This window comes from Bolinopsis microptera, chromosome 4, assembly GCF_026151205.1.
Source record: "Bolinopsis microptera isolate Bmic1 chromosome 4, MBARI_Bmic_1.0, whole genome shotgun sequence".
In the NCBI taxonomy this organism is placed as follows: domain Eukaryota; kingdom Metazoa; phylum Ctenophora; class Tentaculata; order Lobata; family Bolinopsidae; genus Bolinopsis; species Bolinopsis microptera.
The window spans coordinates 12,907,271-12,920,685 of record NC_087075.1 but is presented as its reverse complement, the minus strand read 5'-3'; the positions used below and the strand labels follow the sequence as shown (position 1 = coordinate 12,920,685).

General features: G+C 37.5%; 1 protein-coding gene across 4 annotated transcripts in view; it reads left to right on the top strand.

The window, feature by feature from the left end:
• Positions 1-117: 117 nt before the first annotated feature.
• LOC134814525 (syntaxin-6-like) overlaps positions 118-13,415 on the top strand; it is a 37,899-nt gene continuing 24,601 nt past the window's right edge. For 3 of the 4 annotated variants that reach the window (XM_063822685.1, XM_063822686.1, XM_063822684.1), the window contains exon 1: positions 119-136. The gene's annotated coding sequence lies outside the window, so the exon portion shown is untranslated. Of the gene's footprint in view, positions 137-13,415 lie in introns of all 4 variants that reach the window. The other variant, XM_063822683.1, reaches the window with a different exon arrangement.

The following is a 13,415-nucleotide window of genomic DNA, read 5'->3' as shown; positions in this document are numbered from 1 at the left end:
TTGTGCATTAAATCATCAATTATGTGTTGAAATTGTTGTTTTCATGTGGATTGATTGTAGTAAACCACTAGTGAAATAAGCTTCCTCACATCAACAAACGTCTGATGTGATACAAGGATATAACAAATAATTTGAGGTATGTGTAATGTTGAACGATAACTGACGACAAGTGACAAGTGACATAGCACAGACCCGAGAAGTCCTGCTTCTCCTCTCCAGACCCGAGAAGTCCTGCTTCTCCTTCCCCTCTTCACAAATCTATTAAGGGAGTCAGACCCACAAGTTCTGAACCTTTCCGGTTGGTGATTAAGTTTGATTTTTTGATAGAAACAAACCTGTTCCAGACGTGTTCCAGCCTTCGTTTTTGAGCTATTATGAGCTCAACACCTTTGACTGATTTATCTACCCCTCAGATTAACCTGATACTGAAGAAACTGCACCTGAAAGCACCTAGTGCCTATGATGCAGATGGACGAATAGAACTACTCCGATGCAGTGCTGTATTTGCTAGACACCTGTCAGGTTATGAGAATGCGGCAATATTGGGAAAGTTTGACAGAAATGGGAACTTTATAGACTTTGAAACAACTGATGAGCTAGTTAGTGGTATTTTCCCACATGTAGATGGTAAAAATACCTTAAAATACCCATGTGTTGTATGTGCGGGTGAGGTTACAGACGACCGCAATGATACTGGGTTTGGATTACACTGCAGTGGCTGTGAAAACTTTTTTCATAATAGTTGCAATGACCATCCTATAAGTGCTAAGCTTTATGATGCACTCAAAGATTCCCCTAGCTATATCAAAACATTCTGTCCACATTGTAATCATGCCATGAATGATGTTGCTACACAGCTTAGGCGTATCCAACGAAAAGTCACAAATGTAACAACCAAAGTGGACGAACACACATCGAAAATCGACAAAATCAGTGATTTAAAAAGCTACTCTTCTGCTCTTACTGGTAATAAGCTGAATATTAACAAGGCTGCAGACCAACTTGTTAAACAACTCTCCACACAAAACAAAGCTGTTAAGGTTGAAGAAACAGAGGAAAGAAACAAGAGAACTTTGTTGGTACGTAAACCTATGTCTGTTGACATCAGAGAAGTAAAGGTATAAGAAAGGCATTCAATAAAGAATACCCAGGTGTTATTATCAGGAACTGCAGGGTAACTGCTGGGGGTTCCTTCAAGATTGAACTTGATAATCCAGGGGAAACTAAAACGGTGTCAGATAATTGGAAAAGAGATCTGTTTGGTGGTAATGAAGGGGTCGTGTCACCTGATTCTTTGCACACAAGTGGGATTGTAAAACATGTTTATCTTGATGCATCAGAGGAGGATATCAAGAAATCGATCATGGATAAATATGAAGTATCCGATGTAGACTTCTTCAAAAGAAATGGAAACTTTGGCGGAACCATTAAGATGACATTCAATTCCAGAAATCATCTCTTGGAGGTTATGTCAAATAGAATTAAGATCATTGAACAAAGATTCATAGTTGAGGAGTTTAAACCGGTTCCAAGAGTAATAAAATGCAATAGATGCCAAGTATTTGGACACATAGCAAGACGCTGCCGCAGTGAAACTAGCCAATGTGGAAAGTGTGGTGATAAAGGACATGAAACTAATGTATGTGAAAGCTCGTCAAAGAAATGTGTTCACTGCAAAAAGGATGGGCATATTACTGGGGACAAATCCTGTGAAGTGATGAAGCAGAAACTGGATGAAATCAAACAAAGATCACAATATGGATTCTAATGCTTCACTTCAACACAATGGATCCACACTATCTACTAAATTTGGTTATAATTTATGTTCTATAAACATCTGTGGGATGTCTGACAGGAGTCGCTTTGCACTAGACAAGTATTGTTATGACAGTAGTATAGATATATTAGCTGTCCAGGAATCGTTCACTTCTGATGAACGCAACCTAGATCTCAAGTACATGAATTATGTAACAGATTGCAATTCATCAGCTAACAGAGGTGCAATGATATATGTCAACACACGAAAACTTTGCATAACACCATTAGTTGAAATATCAAAACAATCTAAAAACATTGACTCAGCTTGGAGCATTGTTACCGGGAAGGCATTCAGATTCATTGTAGGCTCAGTTTATCTAAAGCTCAACTATAAAGATGCTGTGAAGGACTTACTGGCTATGCTTGAAAGTGCAAAGAAGTTGTCTACCCAACTGAACGCTAAGGGAGTTATAGCTTTTGGAGACTACAATGCAAGACACCAGATGTGGGGTGATAATACTGAAAACTCTTACGGTAAGCAGATTGCAACTGAACTGAAGTTTCAAGACTATACCATTATTAGTAGTGCAGAACCAACATTCCTATCTGACAATGGAAATAGTTTGATAGACTTTATGATTACATCCACAGCAACTGAGCATCTATTTACTGATATGAAAACAGATATCGATGCAGAACTATTCTCAGGTGCTCCAATACGTGGGCATGTGCCTATTTTATCATCAATAAAAACAGCATGTGTTGAAAACTCACCAGCACCCCCTAAGATGAAAATCGACTTAAGCTCAATCGACTGGGCAAAATGGTCAGATTATATTGAGGATGATCTAATAGCAAAGAAAGCAGACTTCTTTGACAGTGATGCTACATCTCAATGGGACACCATCAACTCAACAATCCATGCAGCAACATCTAAGTTTGCAACACACAAGAAATCCACCCCACATAGCAAACCTTACTGGACAGATAGACTTACTCAAATGTCTAAAGCACTTAGAGACGCAAAGAGATTATATATGAAACGTAACACCTTGTCGAACAAAGCTGCCCTAGATCATGCCAAAGGTTTGTTTGATGAAACTAGGAAAAAAGAGTGTCAAAAGTTCATTTTAACGAAGACTAACAATCTCAATGCCTCCCAATGTACAAAGTTTTGGAAAGAATTCAATCGGATGTTTTCTAAAAAACGTGACAACAAGGTAGAGCCCTTCAAGGAAGCAAGTGGTGATCTTATCACAGATTCTAAAGACATTGAAGAAATACTATTTGATAGCTTCTTTGCAGGTAAACATTTGCTGGAAAAAGGAACAGATTTTGATGCAAAGTTCTATGAAGATGTCAACAGAATCTATAAGGAATGTCTTGAATCTAATGAAAATCTTTATAGATTTTGAAAAAGCTTTTGATAGTGTTTGGAAAAAAGGTCTCATGAAAAAGTTGTCCGACTTTGGAGTATCCGGAAGTATGTGGAGACTTATAAACAGCTTCCTCTTCAACAGAAAAGTTCATCTTGTATTCAACAACTATACTGGCTTCATTAGAGCATGTAGAGAATTTGGACTACCACAAGGTTCAGCATTGTCTCCAATTCTATTCAAATTCTTTTTGCATGACCTTGCACAGGATCTCACCCTCAACCCAGATATAGGGGTTTTCAAGTTTGCGGATGATGGAACATTAAGGGTCAGAGGTGAAACAACACACCAGTGTCTTCTCAATCTACAGATGACATGTTATGCCATCTATAAATGGAGTATAACATGGAGAATGATAATAAACTGTGATCCCGGAAAAACTGAACTAATTGGATTCGGAACTGCAGAAAACGATGAAACGCTTCTTCCATTGTCATTTCGTCTTGGTAGCAACGAGATCAAATTCGTCGAAAAGACCAAAGTACTAGGCTTGATAATGGATAGAAAGCTCACCTACATCGAGCACGCAAAGGATATTAACAGAAAGATACTTGGCCGGTGGGCTACAATATGCAAGTATACAAACCGCAACTGGGGATTCAGACAACATGTCATTGTAAGGCTAATTGAAGTTCTCATATATTCACGGATCCACTATGCTGGAACTGTCTGGATCAATAATAGAAGTATCAAAGAAATTGAAAGCGCTTGGTATAGGACTATAAAAGCAGCTTTGGGTGCAGTGTTCAATGTAAGACTAACTACAGCTGAAATGATACTTGGTGTGTTGCCACTCAACATATCAAACAAAGTGAACTCAGTGAAGCACATCCTTAAACTGAATATATTCCCGAATAAAGAGGATCCACTGAAACACCTTATTGATGACCAAATGAAATCAGGCAGTTACAGCGCACTAACTGGAAAAGTAAAAGATGTATTTCAGTTTCTATTGTGGAAATCTTCGATACTTCCTGAACACTTCACTAATGAGGATCTAAAAATCATAAATAACCATGATCTAGAAAAACTCACCAGTCTATCAATAAAAGGATGCAGCTACAGTAAATCAGTGATGAAACATTACAGTGAACAGCTTTGGCAATCGTCCATAAACAGCCAGTACCAGCTGGAAGGGTATACAGAGGCACCTACAGTGAGCGCCACAAAGCTCAAGTTTCCGCCCAAAACATCAAGGCAACTTGAAACCTTGTTTCTAAGCTTGTTCTATCCGAACAACATAATGAATGAATTTCTTCACCGCTTCAAAAGCAGTAAATTTGATTCTCCACTGTGTGATTGTAGGCGAGGGGCTCAAAATTCACTTCACCTGCTTACCGACTGTCCTGATGTACAAGCAGATAAAAGGAACAAAATGAGTGAGCTTCTTGAAAGACACCCTTTCCACAACATCAAAAACCAAGGCTATGGTGGGAACTCAATGTTGATATCATGGAGCAGACTTCGTGAGTTCTTTGATCTAGCACTGGAAATAACAAAGGATGCAGAAGAATTCCTTCGAATAGAGATAAAACTTTAAACAGTTGATTATATTCCAACTACCATAACTACACCATCCCTATGATTAGTGAGCCGGGTTCAATGTTAGACCGGACGAAGCATATATTTCATGAGCCGGGGTCAATGTTAGACCGGACGAAGATATGGCTACATCTCAACAGTGGATAACACAGCAGAGGTTCTATTACAGTTAAATTCTGTTACCTGAACTCAACTTAACAGTTCTAATATTATAGCATATACTATAATATTATGAAGATATTTTGTGTCAAAATGAGGCTGTTTAATCATTCTTACACACCAAAGGTTGTTGTGTGTTTTTTAATTAATTTATTATTGTTTAAAAGTTTATATTGAGAATTTTATACAGTAGTCTATAGACCAATTAAATTATTTACTGGTCACATATATGTGGTTTTAGAATTATATAATGACATTGAACGAACTTATTTATTGCGAATTTAAAGGATTGCTAGTATTTTATTTATTTGTTTTCACTTCTGCACGTTTAGGCAGTTGCTCTTGTGACCAGAGTTTTAGAGTTATATATATATACAAGGATACGCCAGGATACAAAGTGATGATTACTTAATTTTTTACTCAATAGCTTTAATCCTGAAATAATTTAAGTTAAACACAAATCCAATTATTTACAGATATGTTTAGAAATGTTATATTATATGCCAAGATAAAAGTTTATCGAATTTGTAAGTTCAAATTTTGTGGTCCTATAGCACTATGCACTAGCCAGCATTTGAAATTTCAGTGGAAATCTGGGCTGTTATAGTAGGCAGTATAATGTTTGTTCACAGCGAGAATTGTATGGATTGCTCTAGCTGTGTCAGTAAGTAAAATACAATTTAAAAAAAAATACAATTTTTTTAAAAAATACAATTTTTTTCAGTAAATTGGTCTACAATTTATTGAAAAGAAAACCGGCTAGGTCAGTGTAGTGGGGGGTGGTGCAAAATCGTCGTTTGAATGTGATACAATTAAAAAAACAGAATTAACAGTCTAAATCTAATCGCCACCGTCCAATTTTGGTCGACATTGGACACAGCTAGACGAGGGCAAGTGGTGCATCTCGCCGATCTTGCGAGAAGCATTTAATGGAACAATGGTGAACCCTTACCTGCTCCCGTTATAATTAGGATAAACTTGCTACAGAGCAAAAGAAATTAAATATTCTCCCTGTTAAACAGAAGTTTATTTATAACGATCTTATGACCTTCTATAAAATAGTGAATCGCATAATTCCAGTTTCGCTCCCTACTTATATAGTCCTATGCCGTCCAGAGGGCACCCGATACACTAGGCACATATAATTGATAGGTCGGATAAGCTTCAACTTACATGAGTACTATTGTGCCCTGCTCGGATGCCTTCTGAAATAGCTTCTTTCACAGATCTATGCTGAAATGGAATTGTCTACCAGTATGTCATGTATCCGGCAGTCAGAGCGGATTTCTACGTTTAAGGCCAAACTGATCAAGTACCTTTGGGCTGCATATAATTGATTCACGATGTCAATCCTTCGTATCTCGCCGATCTGCATAAGATCGGGTTGTGAGAAGCATTATTGGATGCGCGCGCGACCCAGTGGTGCATCGCGCTACAACACATATAATAATTAGTTTAATTTTCAAATTAATTAAAAAAATTGATGGATGCGCGGCGCGGCCAAGTAGTGCATCGAACTACAAACTTCGCGCTACAAACTTTCAACACTACTATATAACAAATAATTTGAGGACCCGAAACCGCTGAGCAGTCTCTATCTTGAACTTGCTCAACCCCATCTCACTTTGAGAATGGTGGAATCCGGTCAAACCGATCAACAGCCAGTGGGGCTGGGTACCTCAAATTATGTCTTTCAGGAAGATAACAAAGGAAATGACAATGAAAGGCATGATTTGGGGTCCCAGATTAAAGACAATCAGACATCAGCCCCTGCTGCACCTGAATCCTCAGAAGCTGTTGCAGAGAACAGAACCCCTGAGGACTGTGAAGCAGACGTAAGCAGTTTTGTTTCATTTTGTACCAATGCTTCAACACCTTTTGATACAATTCTTTTGGCCCATTCAAAAAACTTACGATCTGAAGTAGACAATATCAAACTGAACTTTTGTAGTACTTTGAAAGTAGAAGTAGACCAATTTGCAACGTTGACCCCTACAATCATCAAAAACTGTTCAACACTTAACAAATATACCCTGGCAGACGGCCTTCTGTCCCTACTTTCTCTGTCAGAGAAAGTATGTGCAGTAATAGGGGGTAAAAGGTTGTCTATCGGTGACAACCCCATCGATGAAGTAGCAGTTGCTTCTTCCGTAGCTGCTGACTCCATTTCTGGAAATGCTACCCTCCATGAATCCCTTCAGGCTATTCAAAATAGCATTCTTAAGAGAGATAAGGTGCACAATGACACTCTCAAATCAATCAGTGGCCAGCTTAACACCCTGACTCTCTCCATTGATCAGTACATGAAACCATCAGATATGTCAACTCCAGATGTACCACGTAACACTGCATTTCCTTCTTTCCCAATAGGCCTTCCTAATATCAATATCGAAAAACCAGATCCTAAGATTGACTTACATACAGTGCAAAATCCTATAGACACCTCCATTGGTCACATTGAGTCATTCACACCAGATTTTGTTGCCCAAGAACTTTCGGATAAACTCACTGAATACCTTGACACATTCAGTGAACAGTTTGATGCAAACTCAGAAAGAGGACATGGTGTCATAAGCTTTGGGGATGCATACAACTATCCAGGAGCCAAAGCTGCAAAACCTATATCCAAAAACATCCCTGAACCCCTAACTGAACTTGTTTCGCTCATCCAGGCCAAATTCCCTGAAAGTGTCATTAATCAGTGTTTAGTGAATCGCTACCTTGACGAGAAATCAGAGCTGCCGAAGCATTCGGACAACGAAGCCTCACTAATGTTTGATAGTAACATCTTCACTATATCACTAGGCAGTACCTGTGATGTTCTATTCAGTAAAGTCGAAGGATCTGAAACCAAAACTGTATCAGCTACTGGAAAAAGTCTATATGTTATGAGTAAGCAATCTCAGTCTGTTTGGCAACATCAAATAGATCAATCTCCAACCACACGTGAGAAAAGATATAGTGTTACATTTCGTTATGTTACATCTAACAACGAAAATGCAACAATAATAATAGGAGACTCCAACACCAGATTCTTGAAATTCGGTAGTGGGAAAGGACGTTTCGGTCATAGAATGCCAGGGAAAAGGGTAGAATGTTTTACTATTGATATGATTAACCCAAGTTTGTGTGAAGGTTACAGAAATATTTTTATTCATTGTGGAGTAAATGATATTAAGAAACGGAGCTCAAATATCGAGCAGTGTGCCAGTGATCTCAAGGTAAAACTTGATGATATATGTCGTAAATGTCCATACTCCAAGGTTACCGTTTCGCCAGTACTACCCACTAAGTTTGGCTGGTTGAACGAGAAAGCATTATATTTTAACAAACTTATATTTCAATATGTTGACATGAACCCAAGGGTGGGAACTCTAGATTTTAATGAATTTGTTGGTGAAGATGGTAAACTAGCTGACCAGTTCGGTCGTTTCAAGGATAAAAGTGATGCCATCCATCTTGGGTCTACTGGTATCTTTAAGTTGTCTAGGCTAATAGTGGATAAAATACAGCGCAATCCAATAGATGGGCGCCAATTTAGTGATATTGCTAGGAGTAAAGTTGGGATGTTCAATTCACGTGTTCAAAGAGCTCCGAAACCATGAATAGAACAAATATATGTGAGAACTGTATCTGCTGCAGCAAACCTATTCGTGCTGGACACCCATTTATAAATTGCAATAAGTGTGATTGCATCATTCACAAGAGATGTAAAACACAGGAAAACATTGCCACTTTTAGAGAAAAAACTTACTGCTCAAATTGTATTCAAAATCATGATATAATTCGTTATAATCCATTCTATCAAGCACCTCACTTTTCAAACAACGAACTACTTGACAATGAACCTCACGACTATATAGACTCAATAGGTACAATCTCAAAAACTCTTGAGAACTGTCAATCATATTCTACTAAAAACTTCAACAACCTCATAAAGCAGATTCCTCAAACAACATCAAAGCGCATATTCTCACACTACTTTCGAAATATTGATGGAAATGGTACTAACTTTGACAAATTGGCCTTAGAATTAGCCTGCATAGACCACAAATTTTCTGTGATAGGTTTAGCAGAAACAAACATTGATCCCTGTAATAGTCAGCTGTACCAAATTAAAGACTATACTTCATGTTACCAAAAACGCTTCGTTTCTAATAAGACACAACAGGTAAAAAGTAAAGGAAGTGGAGTTTCTCTCTACATTCACAACTCCTTTAACTTTAGTGTGATTGAAAAGTTATCTGTTTGTACAGAGCAATTTGAGTCCCTATTCGTAACAATAAGTAATGCTCCAGAACCAGTAACAGTTGGAGTTGTATACCGCTCACCAAGCAATCCACTTGCTAACTTCAATGCACAGTATAAAGAAGTTCTTACTGCACTGAAAGGACATAAAGCATACATATTAGGGGACTTCAATGTTAACATAACCAATTTATCAGGCCCAGATGAAGATATATTCGAAGAAGTTATTTATAGTCACGGGTTCACGCCCACAATATCCATTCCCACACACCAAATGCCCCACTGCTCAAAAACGTGCATTGATAACATACACACTAATGACATTCACTCATCAACTATATCTGGAGTAATTCAGGATAGTGCTTCACATCACCAGCCCATTTTCTGCCTTCAAGTAATGAATTCTGATACTAGTTCAGAACAGAATAAATCACCTGAAAAAACAACCATTTATTATAACTATAGTAATGCAAACCTTGATAAGCTCTGTGAAGAAATTGAAAACGACATAGATACATTTTACCACAGATGTGACTCTTTTGAATCCTTCATGGATCTGTTTCAAGAAAAGATAGATATATCTTGCAAATTGGCTTCACCAAAAACCACCAAACGAAATAATATAACAAATCCATGGATCACAAACGGCCTTATCAACTCTGTGGAGAAAAAAGCCAGACTTTATTTTGAATGGAAAAAAACAAAAACATTGTTAATTCCAGATGGGGATCTGGAAAGACATAATGTTTACAAGGACTACTCAAAATATCTTAAAATTGCCATAAAAACTGCCAAAACCAGGTATTATGCTGAAAAGTTTGAGAAAAATAGCCATAACTCCAAAAAAACCTGGCAAATAATTAACGAGCTTCGTGGCAAAAAGAAGAATCAGCTAAAAGATGACTTCATTATAGATGGAACTAGAGTAATTTGTAGGCGGACAATTGCAAACAAATTCAATAGTTACTTTACATCTTTAGCTAGTAATTTAAATGAGAAGGTTTTGTCCGAGAACCAACTGTCTATCCAACCAATGCAATCATTTGTTGAGTTTATGTCGAAATCAGTCAACAGTTCAATACATCTAGAAGAAACTCATCCTGAGGAGATTCTTGAAATAATTCAAGAATTCGTTAACGGAAAAGCCAGTGATATACCAATAGCAGTTATCAAGAAACCGGCTCATCTCTTATCCAACATATTAGCAAATTTGTATAATACATGTATTCAAAAAGGCACGTTCCCATCCATATTCAAAATAGGCAAAGTAACTCCTATCCATAAAAAAGATAATAAAGAAAATATTGAAAATTATAGACCTGTGTCAATATTGCCAATCTTTGGTAAAATATTTGAAAAAATAATATACAAACGGCTTTATACCTTTTTCACTGCTAATGACATTCTCAGTAATGAACAATTTGGTTTTAGAAAAGGCCACTCAACCTCACATGCACTCCACAAATCAGTTCATTCAATCACAACATCAACATCCAGTGGTAATCATGTTCTAGGAATCTTTATTGACCTAAGCAAAGCTTTTGATACTCTTGACCATGGCATTCTCCTGAGGAAACTGGAAAATTATGGGGTTAGAGGTCTAGCTCTAGGACTTCTAAAAAGCTATTTATCCGATAGATCACAGTATGTTTCATTTCTCAACACTACATCAGAGACTATGAATGTAAAATATGGAGTTCCCCAAGGTTCCATACTAGGCCCTCTACTTTTCTTATTATATATGAACGACATAATAAACTGTTACAAAGGCGATGAATGCAAATTTGTGCTCTATGCTGATGACACAAATATATTTATCACTGGACCGTCCAAAGAAGCAACATACTTGAAGGCCAATAAAGTTCTTGATTTCGTATGCAAATTCATGAGAAGTAATCTCTTACATATAAATATGTCTAAATGCTGCTACATACATTTTCTACCTGCATACGAATCTGATGAAACCTGCGCCAGGGTTAGGCCGTATGCCAATGAACATGACAAATCACAAGGAATATTTATAAATGGACACAAAATTGTCAAGGTTAGCAACACCAAATTTCTTGGTGTAGTAATTGATGAAAAACTTAGCTGGGGCCCACATATAGAATATCTAAGAAAAAAAATTAGATCCACTACAGGAGCACTTAACAGGATTAAACATTCAGTTCCAGGGGAACACTACCAAAAAATATACTCTGCATTATTGGAATCACATCTTGCTTACGGAATAAGTGTTTGGGGCTCAGCTCTCAAAGACCAACCAAACGATAAGCTGTTCATAACTCAGAAACGTTGTATAAGAATCCTTTTTGGAGACCTAAATGCATACCTCGACAAACATGCCACTTGTGCACGAGCCAGACCTTATACAAAACAGAGGTTAGGAGCTGCTTTTTTCGAAAAAGAGCACACCAAGCCCATTTTTAATCGACTAAAATTGCTTGCTGTTCAAAACTTGTACAAATACCACTGTATATCTGAGATATTTCGAATTATGAAATTTCGCACTCCATACTCGTTGTATTGTACTATAGACTCATCAAAACGTGATACAAGCAATGTCATAATCCTCCCAAGAAAAACCAACACTTTTCTTTATATAGCCTCCAAATTGTGGAATAGCATACATAAACGGATTCTAAATGAGAATGGGGAAATCCTCACTACTTCTGTATCTTTGGTTAAATTACGCTGTAAAAGTATCATCCTGGGATCTCAATCCATCAACAATAATAACACCTGGACTTACCACAACTTTCACATCGCCCCTCACTCAATCACAGACCAAACCATTTCATCACTCACTCACCAAATTGCCGACCCAATATCTATTGAAGTGGCGAAAATTTTCTAGACAAATGATATTTCGATATTATTGCTGCAGCAGATACAAATACCAACATTATTATATTCCCAAACGTTTGAACCTTTAAATTAACTAGGAAAGTCAATCCTCAACTTGACTTTTACTGTTTTAAACAGATATGATGATATTAACTTAATTTATTATTATTATTATTATTTTTTTTTTACATACTCCTTCTTAGTGTGGTGACTTGGGGTCCATAAATATAACAATACAAGCTGATAAACCAAAAAGAACAACTGGGGTAGGTAGGTAGCCCTGGTGGGTGCGTAAACTTTACGGTCTGCTCTCTCCAAGATCAGCCTGCTTCTCCATTTTACAGTGAAGCCTAATTTCTAGTTTTTATAAAATATACAATGCAAGTGCAGGTTTACTAATCTTAATCTACTTAACAACTCAATAGCCCAAGTCACCATACCCGTAGTATATTCCATGGTAATAGAAGAGCTTTAAAGTTTTTCAAATTGTTGCTATAATTGATTTAAATAAAAATTTGTTGTTTTCTTGAAAATTTGTTGTTTTCTTGAACTTCGCGCTACAAACTTCGCACAGGCCAAAGTGCAAAGAAACTACTGCTAGTGCTGCTGCTCACGGCTGCTAACTACTGCTGTAACTGCTGCTGTCGCGCGCGCCATTTTCAGAAGTTAGCAGTAGCTAGTGAGCAGCAGTTAGCAGCAATTTTTTGCACTTTGGCCCTCCTGTGTTCAGTCTTGACCATTGTTAATGGTCTGGCACGGCACGCGGCATATTTCGAGAAGAAAGCAGCGCGCGCTACTTCGAAGAAATTTAGACAAGTTGAAAAAAATTGAAATCTTTCAAATCGATCAATTACATACACATTTACACAAGGAATAAACAACATTTAATTTTCTCAAAAGTATAAGACTCTGATAAAATCAGATTTTCTAGGACAAAATGTATGTAATTAAAGGACCTGAGGGTCACCAAAACACAAATGTTGAAAGCAAAATGCACCTCCTGCACAAGTATGGGCCCACGAAAATTTTGAATTTAAAATAAAATTTCAAATAGAATCACACAAAAATATCAAAAGCAATCAAATTATAAAATAAAGTGAAATCCATGATGCAATGTGATGATATGCACTAAAATGAGAAATGAGGAATACAGACAACAGGGATTTATGCTCTTATGAACATATTGTTAGCTTTAGGTAAACTGCCTTTGTCATACGTTGTATGACCCGCCGCGCACGAAGTGCGCGGCTCCCCCTGTATCGTCAGGACGATAGTGAAATGACCGTGGGGGTCGCAACGTGATACAAGACTGCCTCACATCTTTGTCTCGAGTTGATTCACGATGTCAATCCTTCGCATCTCGCCGATCTGGTTGCGAGAAGCATGCGCATTATTGGATGCGCGCGCGCGACCCAGTAGTGCATC